This window comes from Pleurodeles waltl, chromosome 2_2, assembly GCF_031143425.1.
Source record: "Pleurodeles waltl isolate 20211129_DDA chromosome 2_2, aPleWal1.hap1.20221129, whole genome shotgun sequence".
Lineage (NCBI taxonomy): Eukaryota > Metazoa > Chordata > Amphibia > Caudata > Salamandridae > Pleurodeles > Pleurodeles waltl.
Window position 1 is genome coordinate 797,547,520 of NC_090439.1, and position 27,820 is coordinate 797,575,339.

Here is a 27,820-nt window from a genome sequence, read left to right on the forward strand (position 1 = left end):
GCTTTGGGGCTTTTCCTGTCGCGGGCGCTAGGCCTACCCACACAAGTGAGGTATAATTTTTATCGGGAGACATGGGGGAACGCTGGGTGGAAGGAAATTTGTGGCTCCTCTCAGATTCCAGAACTTTCTGCCACAGAAATGTTAGGAACATGTGTTTTTTTAGCCAAATTGTGAGGTTTGAAAAGGATTCTGGGTAACAGAACCTGGTCCGACCCCGCAAGTCACACCATCTTGGATTCCCCTAGGTCTCTAGTTTTCAGAAATGCAGAGGTTTGGTAGGTTTCCCTAGGTGCCGGCTGAGCTAGAGGCCAAAATCTACAGGTAGGCACTTCGCAAAAAACACCTCTGTTTTCTTTAAAAAATGTGGATGTGTCCACGTTGCGCTTTGGGCCGTTTCCTGTTGCGGGCGCTAGGCCTACCCACACAAGTGAGGTATCATTTTTATTGGGAGGCTTGGGGGAATGCTTCGTGGAAGGAAATTTGTGGCTCCTCTCAGATTCCAGAACTTTCTGCCACAGAAATGTGAGGAACATGTGTTTTTTTAGCCAAATTTTGAGGTTTGCAATGGATTCTGGGTAACAGAACCTGGTCCGAGCCCCGCAAGTCACCCCTCCTTGGATTCCCCTAGGTCTCTAGTTTTCAGAAATGCACAGGTTTGGTGGATTTCCCTAGGTGCCGGCTGAGCTAGAGGCCAAAATCTACAGGTAGGCATTTCGCAATAAACACCTCTGTTTTCTTTCAAAAATTTGGATGTGTCCACGTTGCGCTTTGGGGCGTTTCCTGTCGCGGGCGCTAGGCCTACCCACACAAGTGAGGTATCATTTTTATCGGGAGACTTGGGGGAACGCTGGGTTGAAGGAAATTTGTGGCTCCTCTCAGATTCCAGAACTTTCTGCCACAGAAATGTGAGGAACATGTGTTTTTTTAGGCAAATTTTGAGGTTTGCAAAGGATTCTGGGTAACAGAACCTGGTCCGAGCCCCGCAAGTCACCCCTCCTTGGATTCCCCTAGGTCTCTAGTTTTCAGAAATGCAACGGGTTTGGTAGGTTTCCTAGGTGCCGGCTGAGCTAGAGGCCAAAATCTACAGGTAGGCACTTCGCAAAAAACACCTCCTGTTATCTTTAAAAAATTTGGATGTGTCCACGTTGCGCTTTGGGGCGTTTCCTGTCGCGGGCGCTAGGTCTACCCACACAAGTGAGGTATCATTTTTATCGGGAGACGTGGAGGAACGGTGGGTGGAAGGAAATTTGTGGCTCATCTCAGATTCCAGCTGTTTCTGCCACAGAAATGTGAGGAACATGTGTTTTTTTAGCCAAATTTTGAGGTTTGCAAAGGATCCTGGGTAACAGAACCTGGTCCGAGCCCCGCAAGTCACCCCTCCTTGGATTCCCCTAGGTCTCTAGTTTTTAGAAATGCACAGGTTTGGTAGTTTTCCTAAGGTGCCGGCTGAGCTTGAGGCCAAAATCTACAGGTAGGCACTTCGCAAAAAACACCTGCTGTTTTCTTTCAAAAATTTGGATGTGTCCACGTTGCGCTTTGGGGCGCTTCCTGTCGCGGGCGCTAGGCCTACCCACACAAGTGAGGTATCATTTTTATCGGGAGACGTGGAGGAACGGTGGGTGGAAGGAAATTTGTGGCTCCTCTCAGATTCCAGCTGTTTCTGCCACAGAAATGTGAGGAACATGTGTTTTTTTAGCCAAATTTTGAGGTTTGCAAAGGATCCTGGGTAACAGAACCTGGTCCGAGCCCCGCAAGTCACCCCTCCTTGGATTCCCCTAGGTCTCTAGTTTTTAGAAATGCACAGGTTTGGTAGGTTTCCTAAGGTGCCGGCTGAGCTTGAGGCCAAAATCTACAGGTAGGCACTTCGCAAAAAACACCTGCTGTTTTCTTTCAAAAATTTGGATGTGTCCACGTTGCGCTTTGGGGCGTTTCCTGTCGCGGGCGCTAGGCCTACCCACACAAGTGAGGTATCATTTTTATCGGGAGACTTGGGTGAACGATGGGTGGAAGGAAATTTGTGGCTCCTCTCAGATTCCAGAACTTTCTGCCACAGAAATGTGAGGAACATGTGTTTTTTTAGCCAAATTTTGAGGTTTGCAAAGGATTCTGGGTAACAGAACCTGGTCCGAGCCTCGCAAGTCACCCCATCTTGAATTCCCCTAGGTCTCTAGTTTTCAGAAACGCAGAGGTTTGGTAGGTTTCCCTAGGTGCCGGCTGAGCTAGAGGCCTAAATCTACAGGTAGGCACTTCGCAAAAAACACCTCTGTTTTCTTTAAAAAATGTGGATGTGTCCACGTTGCGCTTTGGGGCGTTTCCTGTTGCGGGCGCTAGGCCTACCCACACAAGTGAGGTATCATTTTTATTGGGAGACTTGGGGGAACGCTTCGTGGAAGGAAATTTGTGGCTCCTCTCAGATTCCAGAACTTTCTGCCACAGAAATGTGAGGAACATGTGTTTTTTTAGCCAAATTTTGAGGTTTGCAATGGATTCTGGGTAACAGAACCTGGTCCGAGCCCCGCAAGTCACCCCTCCTTGGATTCCCCTAGGTCTCTAGTTTTCAGAAATGCACAGGTTTGGTGGATTTCCCTAGGTGCCGGCTGAGCTAGAGGCCAAAATCTACAGGTAGGCATTTCGCAATAAACACCTCTGTTTTCTTTCAAAAATTTGGATGTGTCCACGTTGCGCTTTGGGGCATTTCCTGTCGCGGGCGCTAGGCCTACCCACACAAGTGAGGTATCATTTTTATCGGGAGACTTGGGGGAACGCTGGGTTGAAGGAAATTTGTGGCTCCTCTCAGATTCCAGAACTTTCTGCCACAGAAATTTGAGGAACATGTGTTTTTTTAGGCAAATTTTGAGGTTTGCAAAGGATTCTGGGTAACAGAACCTGGTCCGAGCCCCGCAAGTCACCCCTCCTTGGATTCCCCTAGGTCTCTAGTTTTCAGAATTGCACAGGTTTGGTAGGTTTCCTAGGTGCCGGCTGAGCTAGAGGCCAAAATCTACAGGTAGGCACTTCGCAAAAAAAACCTCCTGTTATCTTTAAAAAATTTGGATGTGTCCACGTTGTGCTTTGGGGCGTTTCCTGTCGCGGGCGCTAGGTCTACCCACACAAGTGAGGTATCATTTTTATCGGGAGACTTGGAGGAACGGTGGGTGGAAGGAAATTTGTGGCTCCTCTCAGATTCGAGCTGTTTCTGCCACAGAAATGTGAGGAACATGTGTTTTTTTAGCCAAATTTTGAGGTTTGCAAAGGATTCTGGGTAACAGAACCTGGTCCGAGCCCCGCAAGTCACCCCTCCTTGGATTCCCCTAGGTCTCTAGTTTTTAGAAATGCACAGGTTTGGTAGGTTTCCTAAGGTGCCGGCTGAGCTAGAGGCCAAAATCTACAGGTAGGCACTTCGCAAAAAACACCTCCTGTTTTCTTTCAAAAATTTGGATGTGTCCACGTTGCGCTTTGGGGCGTTTCCTGTCGCGGGCGCTAGGCCTACCCACACAAGTGAGGTATCATTTTTATCGGGAGACTTGGGGGAACGCTGGGTGGAAGGAAATTTGTGGCTCCTCTCAGATTCCAGAACTTTCTGCCACAGAAATGTGAGGAACATGTGTTTTTTTAGCCAAATTTTGAGGTTTGCAAAGGATTCTGGGTAACAGAACCTGGTCCGAGCCTCGCAAGTCACCCCATCTTGGATTCCCCTAGGTCTCTAGTTTTCAGAAACGCACAGGTTTGGTAGGTTTCCCTAGGTGCCGGCTGAGCTAGAGGCCAAAATCTACAGGTAGGCACTTCGCAAAAAACACCTCTGTTTTCTTTAAAAAATGTGGATGTGTCCACGTTGCACTTTGGGGCGTTTCCTGTCGCGGGGGCTAGGCCTACCCACACAAGTGAGGTATCATTTTTATCGGGAGACTTGGGGGAACGCTGAGTTGAAGGAAATTGGTGGCTCCTCTCAGATTCCAGAAATTTCTGCCACAGAAATGAGAGGAACATGTGTTTTTTTAGCCAAATTTTGAGGTTTGCAAAGGATTCTGGGTAACAGAACCAGGTCCGAGCCCCGCAAGTCACCCCTCCTTGGATTCCCCTAGGTCTCTAGTTTTCAGAAATGCACAGGTTTGGTAGGTTTCCCTAGGTGCCGGCTGAGCTAGAGGCCAAAATCTACAAGTAGGCACTTCGCAAAAAACACCTCTGTTTTCTTTAAAAAATGTGGATGTGTCCACGTTGCGCTTTGGGGCGTTTCCTGTCGAGGGCGCTAGGCCTACCCACGCAAGTGAGGTATCATTTTTATCCGGAGACTTGGGGGAACGCTGGGTGGAAGGAAATTTGTGGCTCCTCTCAGATTCCAGAACTTTCTGCCACAGAAATGTGAGGAACAGATGTTTTTTTAGCCAAATTTTGAGGTTTGCAAAGGATTCTGGGTAACAGAACCTGGTCCGAGCCCCGCAAGTCACCCCATCTTGGATTCCCCTAGGTTTCTAGTTTTCAGAAATGCACAGGTTTGGTAGGTTTCCCTAGGTGCCGGCTGAGCTAGAGGCCAAAATCTACAGGTAGGCACTTCGCAAAAAACACCTCTGTTTTCTTTAAAAAATGTGGATGTGTCCACGTTGCGCTTTGGGGCGTTTCCTGTTGCGGGCGCTAGGCCTACCCACACAAGTGAGGTATCATTTTTATTGGGAGACTTGGGGGAACGGTGGGTGGAAGGAAATTTGTGGCTCCTCTCAGATTCCAGAACTTTCTGCCACACAAATGTGAGGAACATGTGTTTTTGTAGCCAAATTGTGAGGTTTGCAAAGGATTCTGGGTAACAGAACCTGGTCCGAGCCCCGCAAGTCACCCCTCCTTGGATTCCCCTAGGTCTCTAGTTTTCAGAAATGCACAGGTTTAGTAGGATTCCCTAGGTGCCGGCTGAGCTAGAGGCCAAAATCTACAGGTAGGCACTTCGCAAAAAACACCTCCTGTTTTCTTTTAAAAATTTGGATGTGTCCACGTTGCGCTTTGGGGCGTTTCCTGTCGCGGGTGCTAGGCCTACCCACACAAGTGAGGTATCATTTTTATCGGGAGACTTGGGGGAACGCTGGGTGGAAGGAAATTTGTGGCTCCTCTCAGATTCCAGAACTTTCTGCCACAGAAATGTGAGGAACATGTGTTTTTTTAGCCAAATCGTGAGGTTTGCAAAGGATTCTGGGTAACAGAACCTGGTCCGAGCCCCGCAAGTCACCCCTCCTTGGATTCCCCGAGGTCTCTAGTTTTCAGAAATGCACAGGTTTGGTAGGTCTCCCTAGGTGCCGGCTGAGCTAGAGGCCAAAATCTACAGATAGGCACTTCGCAAAAAACACCTCCTGTTTTCTTTCAAAAATTCAGATGTGTCCACGTTGCGCTTTGGGGCTTTTCCTGTCGCGGGCGCTAGCCCTACCCACACAAGTGAGGTATAATTTTTATCGGGAGACATGGGGGAACGCTGGGTGGAAGGAAATTTGTGGCTCCTCTCAGATTCCAGAACTTTCTGCCACAGAAATGTGAGGAACATGTGTTTTTTTAGCCAAATTGTGAGGTTTGAAAAGGATTCTGGGTAACAGAACCTGGTCCGACCCCGCAAGTCACACCATCTTGGATTCCCCTTGGTCTCTAGTTTTCAGAAATGCAGAGGTTTGGTAGGTTTCCCTAGGTGCCGGCTGAGCTAGAGGCCAAAATCTACAGGTAGGCACTTCGCAAAAAACACCTCTGTTTTCTTAAAAAAATGTGGATGTGTCCACGTTGCGCTTTGGGGCGTTTCCTGTTGCGGGCGCTAGGCCTACCCACACAAGTGAGGTATCATTTTTATTGGGAGACTTGGGGGAACGCTTCGTGGAAGGAAATTTGTGGCTCCTCTCAGATTCCAGAACTTTCTGCCACAGAAATGTGAGGAACATGTGTTTTTTTAGCCAAATTTTGAGGTTTGCAATGGATTCTGGGTAACAGAACCTGGTCCGAGCCCCGCAAGTCACCCCTCCTTGGATTCCCCTAGGTCTCTAGTTTTCAGAAATGCACAGGTTTGGTGGGTTTCCCTAGGTGCCGGCTGAGCTAGAGGCCAAAATCTACAGGTAGGCATTTCGCAATAAACACCTCTGTTTTCTTTCAAAAATTTGGATGTGTCCACGGTGCGCTTTGGGGCGTTTCCTGTCGCGGGCGCTAGGCCTACCCACACAAGTGAGGTATCATTTTTATCGGGAGACTTGGGGGAACGCTGGGTTGAAGGAAATTTGTGGCTCCTCTCAGATTCCAGAACTTTCTGCCACAGAAATGTGAGGAACATGTGTTTTTTTAGGCAAATTTTGAGGTTTGCAAAGGATTCTGGGTAACAGAACCTGGTCCGAGCCCCGCAAGTCACCCCTCCTTGGATTCCCCTAGGTCTCTAGTTTTCAGAAATGCACAGGTTTGGTAGGTTTCCTAGGTGCCGGCTGAGCTAGAGGCCAAAATCTACAGGTAGGCACTTCGCAAAAAACACCTCCTGTTATCTTTAAAAAATGTGGATGTGTCCACGTTGCGCTTTGGGGCGTTTCCTGTCGCGGGCGCTAGGTCTACCCACACAAGTGAGGTATCATTTTTATCGGGAGACTTGGAGGAACGGTGGGTGGAAGGATATTTGTGGCTCCTCTCAGATTCCAGCTGTTTCTGCCACAGAAATGTGAGGAACATGTGTTTTTTTAGCCAAATTTTGAGGTTTGCAAAGGATCCTGGGTAACAGAACCTGGTCCGAGCCCCGCAAGTCACCCCTCCTTGGATTCCCCTAGGTCTCTAGTTTTCAGAAATGCACAGGTTTGGTGGATTTCCCTAGGTGCCGGCTGAGCTAGAGGCCAAAATCTACAGGTAGGCACTTCGCAAAAAACACCTCCTGTTTTCTTTCAAAAATTTGGATGTGTCCACGTTGCGCTTTGGGGCGTTTCCTGTCGCGGGCGCTAGGCCTACCCACACAAGTGAGGTATCATTTTTATCGGGAGACTTGGGGGAACGCTGGGTGGAAGGAAATTTGTGGCTCCTCTCAGATTCCAGAACTTTCTGCCACAGAAATGTGAGGAACATGTGTTTTTTTAGCCAAATCGTGAGGTTTGCAAAGGATTCTGGGTAACAGAACCTGGTCCGAGCCCCGCAAGTCACTCCATCTTGGATTCCCCTAGGTCTTTAGTTTTCAGAAATGCAGAGGTTTGGTAGGTGTCCCTAAGTGCCGGCTGAGCTAGAGGCCAAAATCTACAGGTAGGCACTTCGCAAAAAACACCTCTGTTTTCTTTAAAAAATGTGGATGTGTCCACGTTGCGCTTTGGGGCGTTTCCTGTCGCGGGCGCTAGGCCTACCCACACAAGTGGGGTATCATTTTTATCAGGAGACTTGGGGGAACGCTGGGTGGAAGGAAATGTGTGGCTCTTCTCAGATTCCAGAACTTTCTGCCACACAAATGTGAGGAACATGTGTTTTTGTAGCCAAATTGTGAGGTTTGCAAAGGATTCTGGGTAACAGAACCTGGTCCGAGCCCCGCAAGTCACCCCTCCTTGGATTCCCCTAGGTCTCTAGTTTTCAGAAATGCACAGGTTTAGTAGGATTCCCTAGGTGCCGGCTGAGCTAGAGGCCAAAATCTACAGGTAGGCACTTCGCAAAAAACACCTCCTGTTTTCTTTCAAAAATTTGGATGTGTCCACGTTGCGCTTTGGGGCGTTTCCTGTCGCGGGCGCTAGGCCTACCCACACAAGTGAGGTATCATTTTTATCGAGAGACTTGGGGAAACGCTGGGTGGAAGGAAATTTGTGGCTCCTCTCAGATTCCAGAACTTTCTGCCACAGAAATGTGAGGAACATGTGTTTTTTTAGCCAAATCGTGAGGTTTGCAAAGGATTCTGGGTAACAGAACCTGGTCCGAGCCCCGCAAGTCACCCCTCCTTGGATTCCCCTAGGTCTCTAGTTTTCAGAAATGCACAGGTTTGGTAGGTCTCCCTAGGTGCCGGCTGAGCTAGAGGCCAAAATCTACAGGTAGGCACTTCGCAAAAAACACCTCCTGTTTTCTTTCAAAAATTCAGATGTGTCCTCGTTGCGCTTTGGGGCTTTTCCTGTCGCGGGCGCTAGGCCTACCCACACAAGTGAGGTATAATTTTTATCGGGAGACATGGGGGAACGCTGGGTGGAAGGAAATTTGTGGCTCCTCTCAGATTCCAGAACTTTCTGCCACAGAAATGTGAGGAACATGTGTTTTTTTAGCCAAATTGTGAGGTTTGAAAAGGATTCTGGGTAACAGAACCTGGTCCGACCCCGCAAGTCACACCATCTTGGATTCCCCTAGGTCTCTAGTTTTTAGAAATGCAGAGGTTTGGTAGGTTTCCCTAGGTGCCGGCTGAGCTAGAGGCCAAAATCTACAGGTAGGCACTTCGGAAAAAACACCTCTGTTTTCTTTAAAAAATGTGGATGTGTCCACGTTGCGCTTTGGGGCGTTTCCTGTTGCGGGCGCTAGGCCTACCCACACAAGTGAGGTATCATTTTTATTGGGAGACTTGGGGGAACGCTTCGTGGAAGGAAATTTGTGGCTCCTCTCAGATTCCAGAACTTTCTGCCACAGAAATGTGAGGAACATGTGTTTTTTTAGCCAAATTTTGAGGTTTGCAATGGATTCTGGGTAACAGAACCTGGTCCGAGCCCCGCAAGTCACCCCTCCTTGGATTCCCCTAGGTCTCTAGTTTTCAGAAATGCACAGGTTTGGTGGATTTCCCTAGGTGCCGGCTGAGCTAGAGGCCAAAATCTACAGGTAGGCATTTCGCAATAAACACCTCTGTTTTCTTTCAAAAATTTGGATGTGTCCACGTTGCGCTTTGGGGCATTTCCTGTCGCGGGCGCTAGGCCTACCCACACAAGTGAGGTATCATTTTTATCGGGAGACTTGGGGGAACGCTGGGTTGAAGGAAATTTGTGGCTCCTCTCAGATTCCAGAACTTTCTGCCACAGAAATTTGAGGAACATGTGTTTTTTTAGGCAAATTTTGAGGTTTGCAAAGGATTCTGGGTAACAGAACCTGGTCCGAGCCCCGCAAGTCACCCCTCCTTGGATTCCCCTAGGTCTCTAGTTTTCAGAATTGCACAGGTTTGGTAGGTTTCCTAGGTGCCGGCTGAGCTAGAGGCCAAAATCTACAGGTAGGCACTTCGCAAAAAAAACCTCCTGTTATCTTTAAAAAATTTGGATGTGTCCACGTTGCGCTTTGGGGCGTTTCCTGTCGCGGGCGCTAGGTCTACCCACACAAGTGAGGTATCATTTTTATCGGGAGACTTGGAGGAACGGTGGGTGGAAGGAAATTTGTGGCTCCTCTCAGATTCCAGCTGTTTCTGCCACAGAAATGTGAGGAACATGTGTTTTTTTAGCCAAATTTTGAGGTTTGCAAAGGATTCTGGGTAACAGAACCTGGTCCGAGCCCCGCAAGTCACCCCTCCTTGGATTCCCCTAGGTCTCTAGTTTTTAGAAATGCACAGGTTTGGTAGGTTTCCTAAGGTGCCGGCTGAGCTAGAGGCCAAAATCTACAGGTAGGCACTTCGCAAAAAACACCTCCTGTTTTCTTTCAAAAATTTGGATGTGTCCACGTTGCGCTTTGGGGCGTTTCCTGTCGCGGGCGCTAGGCCTACCCACACAAGTGAGGTATCATTTTTATCGGGAGACTTGGGGGAACGCTGGGTGGAAGGAAATTTGTGGCTCCTCTCAGATTCCAGAACTTTCTGCCACAGAAATGTGAGGAACATGTGTTTTTTTAGCCAAATTTTGAGGTTTGCAAAGGATTCTGGGTAACAGAACCTGGTCCGAGCCTCGCAAGTCACCCCATCTTGGATTCCCCTAGGTCTCTAGTTTTCAGAAACGCACAGGTTTGGTAGGTTTCCCTAGGTGCCGGCTGAGCTAGAGGCCAAAATCTACAGGTAGGCACTTCGCAAAAAACACCTCTGTTTTCTTTAAAAAATGTGGATGTGTCCACGTTGCACTTTGGGGCGTTTCCTGTCGCGGGGGCTAGGCCTACCCACACAAGTGAGGTATCATTTTTATCGGGAGACTTGGGGGAACGCTGAGTTGAAGGAAATTGGTGGCTCCTCTCAGATTCCAGAAATTTCTGCCACAGAAATGAGAGGAACATGTGTTTTTTTAGCCAAATTTTGAGGTTTGCAAAGGATTCTGGGTAACAGAACCAGGTCCGAGCCCCGCAAGTCACCCCTCCTTGGATTCCCCTAGGTCTCTAGTTTTCAGAAATGCACAGGTTTGGTAGGTTTCCCTAGGTGCCGGCTGAGCTAGAGGCCAAAATCTACAGGTAGGCACTTCGCAAAAAACACCTCTGTTTTCTTTAAAAAATGTGGATGTGTCCACGTTGCGCTTTGGGGCGTTTCCTGTCGAGGGCGCTAGGCCTACCCACGCAAGTGAGGTATCATTTTTATCCGGAGACTTGGGGGAACGCTGGGTGGAAGGAAATTTGTGGCTCCTCTCAGATTCCAGAACTTTCTGCCACAGAAATGTGAGGAACAGATGTTTTTTTAGCCAAATTTTGAGGTTTGCAAAGGATTCTGGGTAACAGAACCTGGTCCGAGCCCCGCAAGTCACCCCATCTTGGATTCCCCTAGGTTTCTAGTTTTCAGAAATGCACAGGTTTCGTAGGTTTCCCTAGGTGCCGGCTGAGCTAGAGGCCAAAATCTACAGGTAGGCACTTCGCAAAAAACACCTCTGTTTTCTTTAAAAAATGTGGATGTGTCCACGTTGCGCTTTGGGGCGTTTCCTGTTGCGGGCGCAAGGCCTACCCACACAAGTGAGGTATCATTTTTATTGGGAGACTTGGGGGAACGCTTCGTGGAAGGAAATTTGTGGCTCCTCTCAGATTCCAGAACTTTCTGCCACAGAAATGTGAGGAACATGTGTTTTTTTAGCCAAATTTTGAGGTTTGCAATGGATTCTGGGTAACAGAACCTGGTCCGAGCCCCGCAAGTCACCCCTCCTTGGATTCCCCTAGGTCTCTAGTTTTCAGAAATGCACAGGTTTGGTGGATTTCCCTAGGTGCCGGCTGAGCTAGAGGCCAAAATCTACAGGTAGGCATTTCGCAATAAACACCTCTGTTTTCTTTCAAAAATGTGGATGTGTCCACGTTGCGCTTTGGGGCGTTTCCTGTCGCGGGCTCTAGGCCTACCCACACAAGTGAGGTATCATTTTTATCGGGAGACTTGGGGGAACGCTGGGTTGAAGGAAATTTGTGTCTCCTCTCAGATTCCAGAACTTTCTGCCACAGAAATGTGAGGAACATGTGTTTTTTTAGGCAAATTTTGAGGTTTGCAAAGGATTCTGGGTAACAGAACCTGGTCCGAGCCCCGCAAGTCACCCCTCCTTGGATTCCCCTAGGTCTCTAGTTTTCAGAAATGCACAGGTTTGGTAGGTTTCCTAGGTGCCGGCTGAGCTAGAGGCCAAAATCTACAGGTAGGCACTTCGCAAAAAACACCTCCTGTTATCTTTAAAAAATTTGGATGTGTCCACGTTGCGCTTTGGGGCGTTTCCTGTCGCGGGCGCTAGGTCTACCCACACAAGTGAGGTATCATTTTTATCGGGAGACTTGGGGGAACGGTGGGTGGAAGGAAATTTGTGGCTCCTCTCAGATTCCAGCTGTTTCTGCCACAGAAATGTGAGGAACATGTGTTTTTTTTAGCTAAATTTTGAGGTTTGCAAAGGATCCTGGGTAACAGAACCTGGTCCGAGCCCCGCAAGGCACCCCTCCTTGGATTCCCCTAGGTCTCTAGTTTTTAGAAATGCACAGGTTTGGTAGGTTTCCTAAGGTGCCGGCTGAGCTAGAGGCCAAAATCTACAGGTAGGCACTTCGCAAAAAACACCTCTGTTTTCTTTAAAAAATGTGGATGTGTCCACGTTGCGCTTTGGGGCGTTTCCTGTCGAGGGCGCTAGGCCTACCCACGCAAGTGAGGTATCATTTTTATCCGGAGACTTGGGGGAACGCTGGGTGGAAGGAAATTTGTGGCTCCTCTCAGATTCCAGAACTTTCTGCCACAGAAATGTGAGGAACAGATGTTTTTTTAGCCAAATTTTGAGGTTTGCAAAGGATTCTGGGTAACAGAACCTGGTCCGAGCCCCGCAAGTCACCCCATCTTGGATTCCCCTAGGTTTCTAGTTTTCAGAAATGCACAGGTTTCGTAGGTTTCCCTAGGTGCCGGCTGAGCTAGAGGCCAAAATCTACAGGTAGGCACTTCGCAAAAAACACCTCTGTTTTCTTTAAAAAATGTGGATGTGTCCACGTTGCGCTTTGGGGCGTTTCCTGTTGCGGGCGCAAGGCCTACCCACACAAGTGAGGTATCATTTTTATTGGGAGACTTGGGGGAACGCTTCGTGGAAGGAAATTTGTGGCTCCTCTCAGATTCCAGAACTTTCTGCCACAGAAATGTGAGGAACATGTGTTTTTTTAGCCAAATTTTGAGGTTTGCAATGGATTCTGGGTAACAGAACCTGGTCCGAGCCCCGCAAGTCACCCCTCCTTGGATTCCCCTAGGTCTCTAGTTTTCAGAAATGCACAGGTTTGGTGGATTTCCCTAGGTGCCGGCTGAGCTAGAGGCCAAAATCTACAGGTAGGCATTTCGCAATAAACACCTCTGTTTTCTTTCAAAAATGTGGATGTGTCCACGTTGCGCTTTGGGGCGTTTCCTGTCGCGGGCTCTAGGCCTACCCACACAAGTGAGGTATCATTTTTATCGGGAGACTTGGGGGAACGCTGGGTTGAAGGAAATTTGTGTCTCCTCTCAGATTCCAGAACTTTCTGCCACAGAAATGTGAGGAACATGTGTTTTTTTAGGCAAATTTTGAGGTTTGCAAAGGATTCTGGGTAACAGAACCTGGTCCGAGCCCCGCAAGTCACCCCTCCTTGGATTCCCCTAGGTCTCTAGTTTTCAGAAATGCACAGGTTTGGTAGGTTTCCTAGGTGCCGGCTGAGCTAGAGGCCAAAATCTACAGGTAGGCACTTCGCAAAAAACACCTCCTGTTATCTTTAAAAAATTTGGATGTGTCCACGTTGCGCTTTGGGGCGTTTCCTGTCGCGGGCGCTAGGTCTACCCACACAAGTGAGGTATCATTTTTATCGGGAGACTTGGGGGAACGGTGGGTGGAAGGAAATTTGTGGCTCCTCTCAGATTCCAGCTGTTTCTGCCACAGAAATGTGAGGAACATGTGTTTTTTTTAGCTAAATTTTGAGGTTTGCAAAGGATCCTGGGTAACAGAACCTGGTCCGAGCCCCGCAAGGCACCCCTCCTTGGATTCCCCTAGGTCTCTAGTTTTTAGAAATGCACAGGTTTGGTAGGTTTCCTAAGGTGCCGGCTGAGCTAGAGGCCAAAATCTACAGGTAGGCACTTCGCAAAAAACACCTCCTGTTTTCTTTCAAAAATTTGGATGTGTCCACGTTGCGCTTTGGGGCGTTTCCTGTCGAGGGCGCTAGGCCTACCCACACAAGTGAGGTATCATTTTTATCGGGAGACTTGGGGGAACGCTGGGTGGAAGGAAATTTGTGGCTCCTCTCAGATTCCAGAACTTTCTGCCACAGAAATGTGAGGAACATGTGTTTTTTTAGCCAAATTTTGAGGTTTGCAAAGGATTCTGGGTAACAGTACCTGGTCCGAGCCCCGCAAGTCACTCCATCTTGGATTCCCCTAGGTCTTTAGTTTTCAGAAATGCAGAGGTTTGGTAGGTGTCCCTAAGTGCCGGCTGAGCTAGAGGCCAAAATCTACAGGTAGGCACTTCGCAAAAAACACCTCTGTTTTCTTTAAAAAATGTGGATGTGTCCACGTTGCGCTTTGGGGCGTTTCCTGTCGCGGGCGCTAGGCCTACCCACACAAGTGGGGTATCATTTTTATCAGGAGACTTGGGGGAACGCTGGGTGGAAGGAAATGTGTGGCTCTTCTCAGATTCCAGAACTTTCTGCCACACAAATGTGAGGAACATGTGTTTTTGTAGCCAAATTGTGAGGTTTGCAAAGGATTCTGGGTAACAGAACCTTGTCCGAGCCCCGCAAGTCACCCCTCCTTGGATTCCCCTAGGTCTCTAGTTTTCAGAAATGCACAGGTTTAGTAGGATTCCCTAGGTGCCGGCTGAGCTAGAGGCCAAAATCTACAGGTAGGCACTTCGCAAAAAACACCTCCTGTTTTCTTTCAAAAATTTGGATGTGTCCACGTTGCGCTTTGGGGCGTTTCCTGTCGCGGGCGCTAGGCCTACCCACACAAGTGAGGTATCATTTTTATCGGGAGACTTGGGGGAACGCTGGGTGGAAGGAAATTTGTGGCTCCTCTCAGATTCCAGAACTTTCTGCCACAGAAATGTGAGGAACATGTGTTTTTTTAGCCAAATCGTGAGGTTTGCAAAGGATTCTGGGTAACAGAACCTGGTCCGAGCCCCGCAAGTCACCCCTCCTTGGATTCCCCTAGGTCTCTAGTTTTCAGAAATGCACAGGTTTGGTAGGTCTCCCTAGGTGCCGGCTGAGCTAGAGGCCAAAATCTACAGGTAGGCACTTCGCAAAAAACACCTCCTGTTTTCTTTCAAAAATTCAGATGTGTCCTCGTTGCGCTTTGGGGCTTTTCCTGTCGCGGGCGCTAGGCCTACCCACACAAGTGAGGTATAATTTTTATCGGGAGACATGGGGGAACGCTGGGTGGAAGGAAATTTGTGGCTCCTCTCAGATTCCAGAACTTTCTGCCACAGAAATGTGAGGAACATGTGTTTTTTTAGCCAAATTGTGAGGTTTGAAAAGGATTCTGGGTAACAGAACCTGGTCCGACCCCGCAAGTCACACCATCTTGGATTCCCCTAGGTCTCTAGTTTTTAGAAATGCAGAGGTTTGGTAGGTTTCCCTAGGTGCCGGCTGAGCTAGAGGCCAAAATCTACAGGTAGGCACTTCGCAAAAAACACCTCTGTTTTCTTTAAAAAATGTGGATGTGTCCACGTTGCGCTTTGGGGCGTTTCCTGTTGCGGGCGCTAGGCCTACCCACACAAGTGAGGTATCATTTTTATTGGGAGACTTGGGGGAACGCTTCGTGGAAGGAAATTTGTGGCTCCTCTCAGATTCCAGAACTTTCTGCCACAGAAATGTGAGGAACATGTGTTTTTTTAGGCAAATTTTGAGGTTTGCAAAGGATTCTGGGTAACAGAACCTGGTCCGAGCCCCGCAAGTCACCCCTCCTTGGATTCCCCTAGGTCTCTAGTTTTCAGAAATGCACAGGTTTGGTAGGTTTCCTAGGTGCCGGCTGAGCTAGAGGCCAAAATCTACAGGTAGGCACTTCGCAAAAAACACCTCCTGTTATCTTTAAAAAATTTGGATGTGTCCACGTTGCGCTTTGGGGCGTTTCCTGTCGCGGGCGCTAGGTCTACCCACACAAGTGAGGTATCATTTTTATCGGGAGACTTGGAGGAACGGTGGGTGGAAGGAAATTTGTGGCTCCTCTCAGATTCCAGCTGTTTCTGCCACAGAAATGTGAGGAACATGTGTTTTTTTAGCCAAGTTTTGAGGTTTGCAAAGGATTCTGGGTAACAGAACCTGGTCCGAGCCCCGCAAGTCACCCCTCCTTGGATTCCCCTAGGTCTCTAGTTTTCAGAAATGCACAGGTTTGGTAGGTTTCCCTAGGTGCCGGCTGAGCTAGAGGCCAAAATCTACAGGTAGGCACTTCGCAAAAAACACCTCCTGTTTTCTTTCAAAAATTTGGATGTGTCCACGTTGCGCTTTGGGGCGTTTCCTGTCGCGGGCGCTAGGCCTACCCACACAAGTGAGGTATCATTTTTATCGGGAGACTTGGGGGAACGCTGGGTGGAAGGAAATTTGTGGCTCCTCTCAGATTCCAGAACTTTCTGCCACAGAAATGTGAGGAACATGTGTTTTTTTAGCCAAATTTTGAGGTTTGCAAAGGATTCTGGGTAACAGAACCTGGTCCGAGCCTCGCAAGTCACCCCATCTTGGATTCCCCTATGTCTCTAGTTTTCAGAAACGCACAGGTTTGGTAGGTTTCCCTAGGTGCCGGCTGAGCTAGAGGCCAAAATCTACAGGTAGGCACTTCGCAAAAAACACCTCTGTTTTCTTTAAAAAATGTGGATGTGTCCACGTTGCACTTTGGGGCGTTTCCTGTCGCGGGGGCTAGGCCTACCCACACAAGTGAGGTATCATTTTTATCGGGAGACTTGGGGGAACGCTGAGTTGAAGGAAATTGGTGGCTCCTCTCAGATTCCAGAAATTTCTGCCACAGAAATGAGAGGAACATGTGTTTTTTTAGCCAAATTTTGAGGTTTGCAAAGGATTCTGGGTAACAGAACCAGGTCCGAGCCCCGCAAGTCACCCCTCCTTGGATTCCCCTAGGTCTCTAGTTTTCAGAAATGCACAGGTTTGGTAGGTTTCCCTAGGTGCCGGCTGAGCTAGAGGCCAAAATCTACAGGTAGGCACTTCGTAAAAAAACACCTCTGATTTCTTTAAAAAATGTGGATGTGTCCACGTTGCGCTTTGGGGCGTTTCCTGTCGAGGGCGCTAGGCCTACCCACACAAGTGAGGTATCATTTTTATCCGGAGACTTGGGGGAACGCTGGGTGGAAGGAAATTTGTGGCTCCTCTCAGATTCCAGAACTTTCTGCCACAGAAATGTGAGGAACAGATGTTTTTTTAGCCAAATTTTGAGGTTTGCAAAGGATTCTGGGTAACAGAACCTGGTCCGAGCCCCGCAAGTCACTCCATCTTGGATTCCCCTAGGTCTTTAGTTTTCAGAAATGCAGAGGTTTGGTAGGTGTCCCTAAGTGCCGGCTGAGCTAGAGGCCAAAATCTACAGGTAGGCACTTCGCAAAAAACACCTCTGTTTTCTTTCAAAAATGTGGATGTGTCCACGTTGCGCTTTGGGGCGTTTCCTGTCGCGGGCGCTAGGCCTACCCACACAAGTGGGGTATCATTTTTATCAGGAGACTTGGGGGAACGCTGGGTGGAAGGAAATGTGTGGCTCTTCTCAGATTCCAGAACTTTCTGCCACACCAATGTGAGGAACATGTGTTTTTGTAGCCAAATTGTGAGGTTTGCAAAGGATTCTGGGTAACAGAACCTGGTCCGAGCCCCACAAGTCACCCCTCCTTGGATTCCCCTAGGTCTCTAGTTTTCAGAAATGCACAGGTTTAGTAGGATTCCCTAGGTGCCGGCTGAGCTAGAGGCCAAAATCTACAGGTAGGCACTTCGCAAAAAACACCTCCTGTTTTCTTTCAAAAATTTGGATGTGTCCACGTTGCGCTTTGGGGCGTTTCCTGTCGCGGGCGCTAGGCCTACCCACACAAGTGAGGTATCATTTTTATCAGGAGACTTGGGGGAACGCTGGGTGGAAGGAAATTTGTGGCTCCTCTCAGATTCCAGAACTTTCTGCCACAGAAATGTGAGGAACATGTGTTTTTTTAGCCAAATCGTGAGGCTTGCAAAGGATTCTGGGTAACAGAACCTGGTCCGAGCCCCGCAAGTCACCCCTCCTTGGATTCCCCTAGGTCTCTAGTTTTCAGAAATGCACAGGTTTGGTAGGTCTCCCTAGGTGCCGGCTGAGCTAGAGGCCAAAATCTACAGGTAGGCACTTCGCAAAAAACACCTCCTGTTTTCTTTCAAAAATTCAGATGTGTCCACGTTGCGCTTTGGGGCTTTTCCTGTCGCGGGCGCTAGGCCTACCCACACAAGTGAGGTATAATTTTTATCGGGAGACATGGGGGAACGCTGGGTGGAAGGAAATTTGTGGCTCCTCTCAGATTCCAGAACTTTCTGCCACAGAAATGTGAGGAACATGTGTTTTTTTAGCCAAATTATGAGGTTTGAAAAGGATTCTGGGTAACAGAACCTGGTCCGACCCCGCAAGTCACACCATCTTGGATTCCCCTAGGTCTCTAGTTTTCAGAAATGCAGAGGTTTGGTAGGTTTCCCTAGGTGCCGGCTGAGCTAGAGGCCAAAATCTACAGGTAGGCACTTCGCAAAAAACACCTCTGTTTTCTTTAAAAAATGTGGATGTGTCCACGTTGCGCTTTGGGGCGTTTCCTGTTACGGGCGCTAGGCCTACCCACACAAGTGAGGTATCATTTTTATTGGGAGACTTGGGGGAACGCTTCGTGGAAGGAAATTTGTGGCTCCTCTCAGATTCCAGAACTTTCTGCCTCAGAAATGTGAGGAACATGTGTTTTTTTAGCCAAATTTTGAGGTTTGCAATGGATTCTGGGTAACAGAACCTGGTCCGAGCCCCGCAAGTCACCCCTCCTTGGATTCCCCTAGGTCTCTAGTTTTCAGAAATGCACAGGTTTGGTGGATTTCCCTAGGTGCCGGCTGAGCTAGAGGCCAAAATCTACAGGTAGGCATTTCGCAATAAACACCTCTGTTTTCTTTCAAAAATTTGGATGTGTCCACGTTGCGCTTTGGGGCGTTTCCTGTCGCGGGCTCCAGGCCTACCCACACAAGTGAGGTATCATTTTTATCGGGAGACTTGGGGGAACGCTGGGTTGAAGGAAATTTGTGGCTCCTCTCAGATTCCAGAACTTTCTGCCACAGAAATGTGAGGAACATGTGTTTTTTTAGGCAAATTTTGAGGTTTGCAAAGGATTCTGGGTAACAGAACCTGGTCCGAGCCCCGCAAGTCACCCCTCCTTGGATTCCCCTAGGTCTCTAGTTTTCAGAAATGCACAGGTTTAGTAGTTTTCCCTAGGTGCCGGCTGAGCTAGAGGCCAAAATCTACAGGTAGGCACTTCGCAAAAAACACCTCTGTTTTCTTTCAAAAATGTGGATGTGTCCACGTTGCGCTTTGGGGCGTTTCCTGTCGCGGGCGCTAGGCCTAACCACACAAGTGAGGTATCATTTTTATCGGGAGACTTGGGGGAACGCTGGGTGGAAGGAAATTTGTGGCTCCTCTCAGATTCCAGAACTTTCTGCCATAGAAATGTGAGGAACATGTGTTTTTTTAGCCAAATTTTGAGGTTTGCAAAGGATTCTGGGTAACAGAACCTGGTCCGAGCCCCGCAAGTCACCCCTCCTTGGATTCCCCTAGGTCTCTAGTTTTCAGAAATGCAAAGCTTTGGTGGGTTTCCCTAGGTGCCGGCTGAGCTAGAGGCCAAAATCTACAGGTAGGCACTTCGCAAAAAACACCTCTGTTTTCTTTCAAAAATTTGGATGTGTCCACTTTGCGCTTTGGGGCGTTTCCTGTCGCGGGCGCTAGGCCTAACCACACAAGTGAGGTATCATTTTTATCGGGAGAGTTGGGGGAACGCTGGGTGGATGGAAATTTGTGGCTCCTCTCAGATTCCAGAACTTTCTGCCACAGAAATGTGAGGGACATGTGTTTTTTTAGCCAAATTTTGAGGTTTGCAAAGGATTCTGGGTAACAGAACCTGGTCCGAGCCCCGCAAGTCACACCATCTTGGATTCCCCTAGGTCTCTAGTTTTCAGAAATGCAGAGGTTTGGTAGGTTTCCCTAGGTGCCGGCTGAGCTAGAGGCCAAAATCTACAGGTAGGCACTTCGCAAAAAACACCTCTGTTTTATTTCAAAAATGTGGATGTGTCCACGTTGCGCTTTGGAACGTTTCCTGTCGCGGGCGCTAGGCCTACCCACACAAGTGAGGTATCATTTTTATTTGGAGACTTGGGGGAACGCTGGGTGGAAGGAAATTTGTGGCTCCTCTCAGATTCCAGAACTTTCTACCACAGAAATGTGAGGAACATGTGTTTTTTTCGCCAAATTTTGAGGTTTGCAAAGGATTCTGGGTAACAGAACCTGGTCCGAGCCCCGCAAGTCACCCCTCCTTGGATTCCCCTACGTCTCTAGTTTTCAGAAATGCACAGGTTTGGTAGGTTTCCCTAGGTGCCGGCTGAGATAGAGGCCGAAATCTACAGGTAGGCACTTCGCAAAAAACACCTCCTGTTTTCTTTAAAAAATTTGGATGTGTCCACGTTGCGCTTTGGGGCGTTTCCTGTCGCGGGCACTACGCCTACCCACACAAGTGAGGTATCATTTTTATCGGGAGACTTGGGGGAACGCTGGGTGGAAGGAAATTTGTGGCTCCTCTCAGATTCAAGAACTTTCTGCCACAGAAATGTGAGGAACATGTGTTTTTTTAGCCAAATTTTGAGGTTTGCAAAGGATTCTGGGTAACAGAACCTGGTCCGAGCCCCGCAAGTCACCCCATCTTGGATTCCCCTAGGTTTCTAGTTTTCAGAAATGCACAGGTTTGGTAGGTTTCCCTAGGTGCCGGCTGAGCTAGAGGCCAAAATCTACAGGTAGGCACTTCGCAAAAAACACCTCTGTTTTCTTTAAAAAATGTGGATGTGTCCACGTTGCGCTTTGGGGCGTTTCCTGTTGCGGGCGCTAGGCCTACCCACACAAGTGAGGTATCATTTTTATTGGGAGACTTGGGGGAACGCTTTGTGGAAGGAAATTTGTGGCTCCTCTCAGATTCCAGAACTTTCTGCGACAGAAATGTGAGGAACATGTGTTTTTTTAGCCAAATTTTGAGGTTTGCAATGGATTCTGGGTAACAGAACCTGGTCCGAGCCCCGCAAGTCACCCCTCCTTGGATTCCCCTAGGTCTCTAGTTTTCAGAAATGCACAGGTTTACTGGATTTCCCTAGGTGCCGGCTGAGCTAGAGGCCAAAATCTACAGGTAGGCATTTCGCAATAAACACCTCTGTTTTCTTTCAAAAATGTGGATGTGTCCACGTTGCGCTTTGGGGCGTTTCCTGTCGCGGGCTCTAGGCCTACCCACACAAGTGAGGTATCATTTTTATCGGGAGACTTGGGGGAACGCTGGGTTGAAGGAAATTTGTGTCTCCTCTCAGATTCCAGAACTTTCTGCCACAGAAATGTGAGGAACATGTGTTTTTTTAAGGCAAATTTTGAGGTTTGCAAAGGATGCTGGGTAACAGAACCTGGTCCGAGCCCCGCAAGTCACCCCTCCTTGGATTCCCCTAGGTCTCTAGTTTTCAGAAATGCACAGGTTTGGTAGGTTTCCTAGGTGCCGGCTGAGCTAGAGGCCAAAATCTACAGGTAGGCACTTCGCAAAAAACACCTCCTGTTATCTTTAAAAAATTTGGATGTGTCCACGTTGCGCTTTGGGGCGTTTCCTGTCGCGGGCGCTAGGTCTACCCACACAAGTGAGGTATCATTTTTATCGGGAGACTTGGGGGAACGGTGGGTGGAAGGAAATTTGTGGCTCCTCTCAGATTCCAGCTGTTTCTGCCACAGAAATGTGAGGAACATGTGTTTTTTTTAGCCAAATTTTGAGGTTTGCAAAGGATCCTGGGTAACAGAACCTGGTCCGAGCCCCGCAAGTCACCCCTCCTTGGATTCCCCTAGGTCTCTAGTTTTTAGAAATGCACAGGTTTGGTAGGTTTCCTAAGGTGCCGGCTGAGCTTGAGGCCAAAATCTACAGGTAGGCACTTCGCAAAAAACACCTCCTGTTTTCTTTCAAAAATTTGGATGTGTCCACGTTGCGCTTTGGGGCGTTTTCTGTCGAGGGCTCTAGGCCTACCCACACAAGTGAGGTATCATTTTTATCGGGAGACTTGGGGGAACGCTGGGTGGAAGGAAATTTGTGGCTCCTCTCAGATTCCAGAACTTTCTGCCACAGAAATGTGAGGAACATGTGTTTTTTTAGCCAAATTTTGAGGTTTGCAAAGGATTCTGGGTAACAGAACCTGGTCCGAGCCCCGCAAGTCACTCCATCTTGGATTCCCCTAGGTCGTTAGTTTTCAGAAATGCAGAGGTTTGGTAGGTGTCCCTAAGTGCCGGCTGAGCTAGAGGCCAAAATCTACAGGTAGGCACTTCGCAAAAAACACCTCTGTTTTCTTTCAAAAATGTGGATGTGTCCACGTTGCGCTTTGGGGCGTTTCCTGTCGCGGGCGCTAGGCCTACCCACACAAGTGGGGTATCATTTTTATCAGGAGACTTGGGGGAACGCTGGGTGGAAGGAAATGTGTGGCTCTTCTCAGATTCCAGAACTTTCTGCCACACAAATGTGAGGAACATGTGTTTTTGTAGCCAAATTGTGAGGTTTGCAAAGGATTCTGGGTAACAGAACCTGGTCCGAGCCCCGCAAGTCACCCCTCCTTGGATTCCCCTAGGTCTCTAGTTTTCAGAAATGCACAGGTTTAGTAGGATTCCCTAGGTGCCGGCTGAGCTAGAGGCCAAAATCTACAGGTAGGCACTTCGCAAAAAACACCTCCTGTTTTCTTTCAAAAATTTGGATGTGTCCACGTTGCGCTTTGGGGCGTTTCCTGTCGCGGGCGCTAGGCCTACCCACACAAGTGAGGTATCATTTTTATCGGGAGACTTGGGGGAACGCTGGGTGGAAGGAAATTTGTGGCTCCTCTCAGATTCCAGAACTTTCTGCCACAGAACTGTGAGGAACATGTGTTTATTTAGCCAAATCGTGAGGTTTGCAAAGGATTCTGGGTAACAGAACCTGGTCCGAGCCCCGCAAGTCACCCCTCCTTGGATTCCCCTAGGTCTCTAGTTTTCAGAAATGCACAGGTTCGGTAGGTCTCCCTAGGTGCCGGCTGAGCTAGAGGCCAAAATCTACAGGTAGGCACTTCGCAAAAAACACCTCCTGTTTTCTTTCAAAAATTCAGATGTGTCCTCGTTGCGCTTTGGGGCTTTTCCTGTCGCGGGCGCTAGGCCTACCCACACAAGTGAGGTATAATTTTTATCGGGAGACATGGGGGAACGCTGGGTGGAAGGAAATTTGTGGCTCCTCTCAGATTCCAGAACTTTCTGCCACAGAAATGTGAGGAACATGTGTTTTTTTAGCCAAATTGTGAGGTTTGAAAAGGATTCTGGGTAACAGAACCTGGTCCGACCCCGCAAGTCACACCATCTTGGATTCCCCTAGGTCTCTAGTTTTCAGAAATGCAGAGGTTTGGTAGGTTTCCCTAGGTGCCGGCTGAGCTAGAGGCCAAAATCTACAGGTAGGCACTTCGCAAAAAACACCTCTGTTTTCTTTAAAAAATGTGGATGTGTCCACGTTGCGCTTTGGGCGTTTCCTGTTGCGGGCGCTAGGCCTACCCACACAAGTGAGGTATCATTTTTATTGGGAGACTTGGGGGAACGCTTCGTGGAAGGAAATTTGTGGCTCCTCTCAGATTCCAGAAGTTTCTGCCACAGAAATGTGAGGAACATGTGTTTTTTTAGCCAAATTTTGAGGTTTGCAATGGATTCTGGGTAACAGAACCTGGTCCGAGCCCCGCAAGTCACCCCTCCTTGGATTCCCCTAGGTCTCTAGTTTTCAGAAATGCACAGGTTTGATGGATTTCCCTAGGTGCCGGCTGAGCTAGAGGCCAAAATCTACAGGTAGGCATTTCGCAATAAACACCTCTGTTTTCTTTCAAAAATGTGGATGTGTCCACGTTGCGCTTTGGGGCATTTCCTGTCGCGGGCGCTAGGCCTACCCACACAAGTGAGGTATCATTTTTATCGGGAGACTTGGGGGAACGCTGGGTTGAAGGAAATTTGTGGCTCCTCTCAGATTCCAGAACTTTCTGCCACAGAAATGTGAGGAACATGTGTTTTTTTAGGCAAATTTTGAGGTTTGCAAAGGATTCTGGGTAACAGAACCTGGTCCGAGCCCCGCAAGTCACCCCTCCTTGGATTCCCCTAGGTCTCTAGTTTTTAGAAATGCACAGGTTTGGTAGGTTTCCTAAGGTGCCGGCTGAGCTAGAGGCCAAAATCTACAGGTAGGCACTTCGCAAAAAACACCTCCTGTTTTCTTTCAAAAATTTGGATGTGTCCACGTTGCGCTTTGGGGCGTTTCCTGTCGCGGGCGCTAGGCCTACCCACACAAGTGAGGTATCATTTTTATCGGGAGACTTGGGGGAACGCTGGGTGGAAGGAAATTTGTGGCTCCTCTCAGATTCCAGAACTTTCTGCCACAGAAATGTGAGGAACATGTATTTTTTTAGCCAAATTTTGAGGTTTGCAAAGGATTCTGGGTAACAGAACCTGGTCCGAGCCTCGCAAGTCACCCCATCTTGGATTCCCCTAGGTCTCTAGTTTTCAGAAACGCACAGGTTTGGTAGGTTTCCCTAGGTGCCGGCTGAGCTAGAGGCCAAAATCTACAGGCAGGCACTTCGCAAAAAACACCTCTGTTTTCTTTAAAAAATGTGGATCTGTCCACGTTGCACTTTGGGGCGTTTCCTGTCGCGGGGGCTAGGCCTACCCACACAAGTGAGGTATCATTTTTATCGGGAGACTTGGGGGAACTCTGAGTTGAAGGAAATTGGTGGCTCCTCTCAGATTCCAGAAATTTCTGCCACAGAAATGAGAGGAACATGTGTTTTTTTAGCCAAATTTTGAGGTTTGCAAAGGATTCTGGGTAACAGAACCAGGTCCGAGCCCCGCAAGTCACCACTCCTTGGATTCCCCTAGGTCTCTAGTTTTCAGAAATGCACAGGTTTGGTAGGTTTCCCTACGTGCCGGCTGAGCTAGAGGCCAAAATCTACAGGTAGGCACTTCGCCAAAAACACCTCTGTTTTCTTTCAAAAATTTGGATGTGTCCACTTTGCGCTTTGGGGCGTTTCCTGTCGCGGGCGCTAGGCCTAACCACACAAGTGAGGTATCTTTTTTATCGGGAGAGTTGGGGGAACGCTGGGTGGAAGGAAATTTGTGGCTCCTCTCAGATTCCAGAAATTTCTGCCACAGAAATGAGAGGAACATGTGTTTTTTTAGCCAAATTTTGAGGTTTGCAAAGGATTCTGGGTAACAGAACCTGGTCCGAGCCCCGCAAGTCACCCCATCTTGGATTCCCCCAGGTCTCTAGTTTTCAGAAATGCACAGGTTTGGTAGGTTTCCCTAGGTGCCGGCTGAGCTAGAGGCCAAAATCTACAGGTAGGCATTTCGCAATAAACACCTCTGTTTTCTTTCAAAAATGTGGATGTGTCCACGTTGCGCTTTGGGGCATTTCCTGTCGCGGGCTCTAGGCCTACCCACACAAGTGAGGTATCATTTTTATCGGGAGACTTGGGGGAACGCTGGGTTGAAGGAAATTTGTGGCTCCTCTCAGATTCCAGAACTTTCTGCCACAGAAATGTGAGGAACATGTGTTTTTTTAGGCAAATTTTGAGGTTTGCAAAGGATTCTGGGTAACAGAACCTGGTCCGAGCCCCGCAAGTCACCCCTCCTTGCATTCCCCTAGGTCTCTAGTTTTCAGAAATGCAGAGGTTTGGTAGGTTTCCTAGGTGCCGGCTGAGCTAGAGGCCAAAATCTACAGGTAGGCACTTCGCAAAAAACACCTCCTGTTATCTTTAAAAAATTTGGATGTTTCCACGTTGCGCTTTGGGGCGTTTCCTGTCGCGGGCGCTAGGTCTACCCACACAAGTGAGGTATCATTTTTATCGGGAGACTTGGGGGAACGGTGGGTGGAAGGAAATTTGTGGCTCCTCTCAGATTCCAGCTGTTTCTGCCACAGAAATGTGAGGAACATGTGTTTTTTTTAGCCAAATTTTGAGGTTTGCAAAGGATCCTGGGTAACAGAACCTGGTCCAAGCCCCGCAAGTCACCCCTCCTTGGATTCCCCTAGGTCTCTAGTTTTTAGAAATGCACAGGTTTGGTAGGTTTCCTAAGGTGCCGGCTGAGCTAGAGGCCAAAATCTACAGGTAGGCACTTCGCAAAAAACACCTCCTGTTTTCTTTAAAAAATGTGGATGTGTCCACGTTGCGCTTTGGGGCGTTTCCTGTCGAGGGCGCTAGGCCTACCCACACAAGTGAGGTATCATTTTTATCCGGAGACTTGGGGGAACGCTGGGTGGAAGGAAATTTGTGGCTCCTCTCAGATTCCAGAACTTTCTGCCACAGAAATGTGAGGAACATGTGTTTTTTTAGGCAAATTTTGAGGTTTGCAAAGGATTCTGGGTAACAGAACCTGGTCCGAGCCCCGCAAGTCACCCCTCCTTGGATTCCCCTAGGTCTCTAGTTTTTAGAAATGCACAGGTTTGGTAGGTTTCCTAAGGTGCCGGCTGAGCTAGAGGCCAAAATCTACAGGTAGGCACTTCGCAAAAAACACCTCCTGTTTTCTTTCAAAAATTTGGATGTGTCCACGTTGCGCTTTGGGGCGTTTCCTGTCGCGGGCGCTAGGCCTACCCACACAAGTGAGGTATCATTTTTATCGGGAGACTTGGGGGAACGCTGGGTGGAAGGAAATTTGTGGCTCCTCTCAGATTCCAGAACTTTCTGCCACAGAAATGTGAGGAACATGTATTTTTTTAGCCAAATTTTGAGGTTTGCAAAGGATTCTGGGTAACAGAACCTGGTCCGAGCCTCGCAAGTCACCCCATCTTGGATTCCCCTAGGTCTCTAGTTTTCAGAAACGCACAGGTTTGGTAGGTTTCCCTAGGTGCCGGCTGAGCTAGAGGCAAAAATCTACAGGCAGGCACTTCGCAAAAAACACCTCTGTTTTCTTTAAAAAATGTGGATCTGTCCACGTTGCACTTTGGGGCGTTTCCTGTCGCGGGGGCTAGGCCTACCCACACAAGTGAGGTATCATTTTTATCGGGAGACTTGGGGGAACTCTGAGTTGAAGGAAATTGGTGGCTCCTCTCAGATTCCAGAAATTTCTGCCACAGAAATGAGAGGAACATGTGTTTTTTTAGCCAAATTTTGAGGTTTGCAAAGGATTCTGGGTAACAGAACCAGGTCCGAGCCCCGCAAGTCACCACTCCTTGGATTCCCCTAGGTCTCTAGTTTTCAGAAATGCACAGGTTTGGTAGGTTTCCCTACGTGCCGGCTGAGCTAGAGGCCAAAATCTACAGGTAGGCACTTCGCCAAAAACACCTCTGTTTTCTTTCAAAAATTTGGATGTGTCCACTTTGCGCTTTGGGGCGTTTCCTGTCGCGGGCGCTAGGCCTAACCACACAAGTGAGGTATCTTTTTTATCGGGAGAGTTGGGGGAACGCTGGGTGGAAGGAAATTTGTGGCTCCTCTCAGATTCCAGAAATTTCTGCCACAGAAATGAGAGGAACATGTGTTTTTTTAGCCAAATTTTGAGGTTTGCAAAGGATTCTGGGTAACAGAACCTGGTCCGAGCCCCGCAAGTCACCCCATCTTGGATTCCCCCAGGTCTCTAGTTTTCAGAAATGCACAGGTTTGGTAGGTTTCCCTAGGTGCCGGCTGAGCTAGAGGCCAAAATCTACAGGTAGGCATTTCGCAATAAACACCTCTGTTTTCTTTCAAAAATGTGGATGTGTCCACGTTGCGCTTTGGGGCATTTCCTGTCGCGGGCTCTAGGCCTACCCACACAAGTGAGGTATCATTTTTATCGGGAGACTTGGGGGAACGCTGGGTTGAAGGAAATTTGTGGCTCCTCTCAGATTCCAGAACTTTCTGCCACAGAAATGTGAGGAACATGTGTTTTTTTAGGCAAATTTTGAGGTTTGCAAAGGATTCTGGGTAACAGAACCTGGTCCGAGCCCCGCAAGTCACCCCTCCTTGCATTCCCCTAGGTCTCTAGTTTTCAGAAATGCAGAGGTTTGGTAGGTTTCCTAGGTGCCGGCTGAGCTAGAGGCCAAAATCTACAGGTAGGCACTTCGCAAAAAACACCTCCTGTTATCTTTAAAAAATTTGGATGTTTCCACGTTGCGCTTTGGGGCGTTTCCTGTCGCGGGCGCTAGGTCTACCCACACAAGTGAGGTATCATTTTTATCGGGAGACTTGGGGGAACGGTGGGTGGAAGGAAATTTGTGGCTCCTCTCAGATTCCAGCTGTTTCTGCCACAGAAATGTGAGGAACATGTGTTTTTTTTAGCCAAATTTTGAGGTTTGCAAAGGATCCTGGGTAACAGAACCTGGTCCAAGCCCCGCAA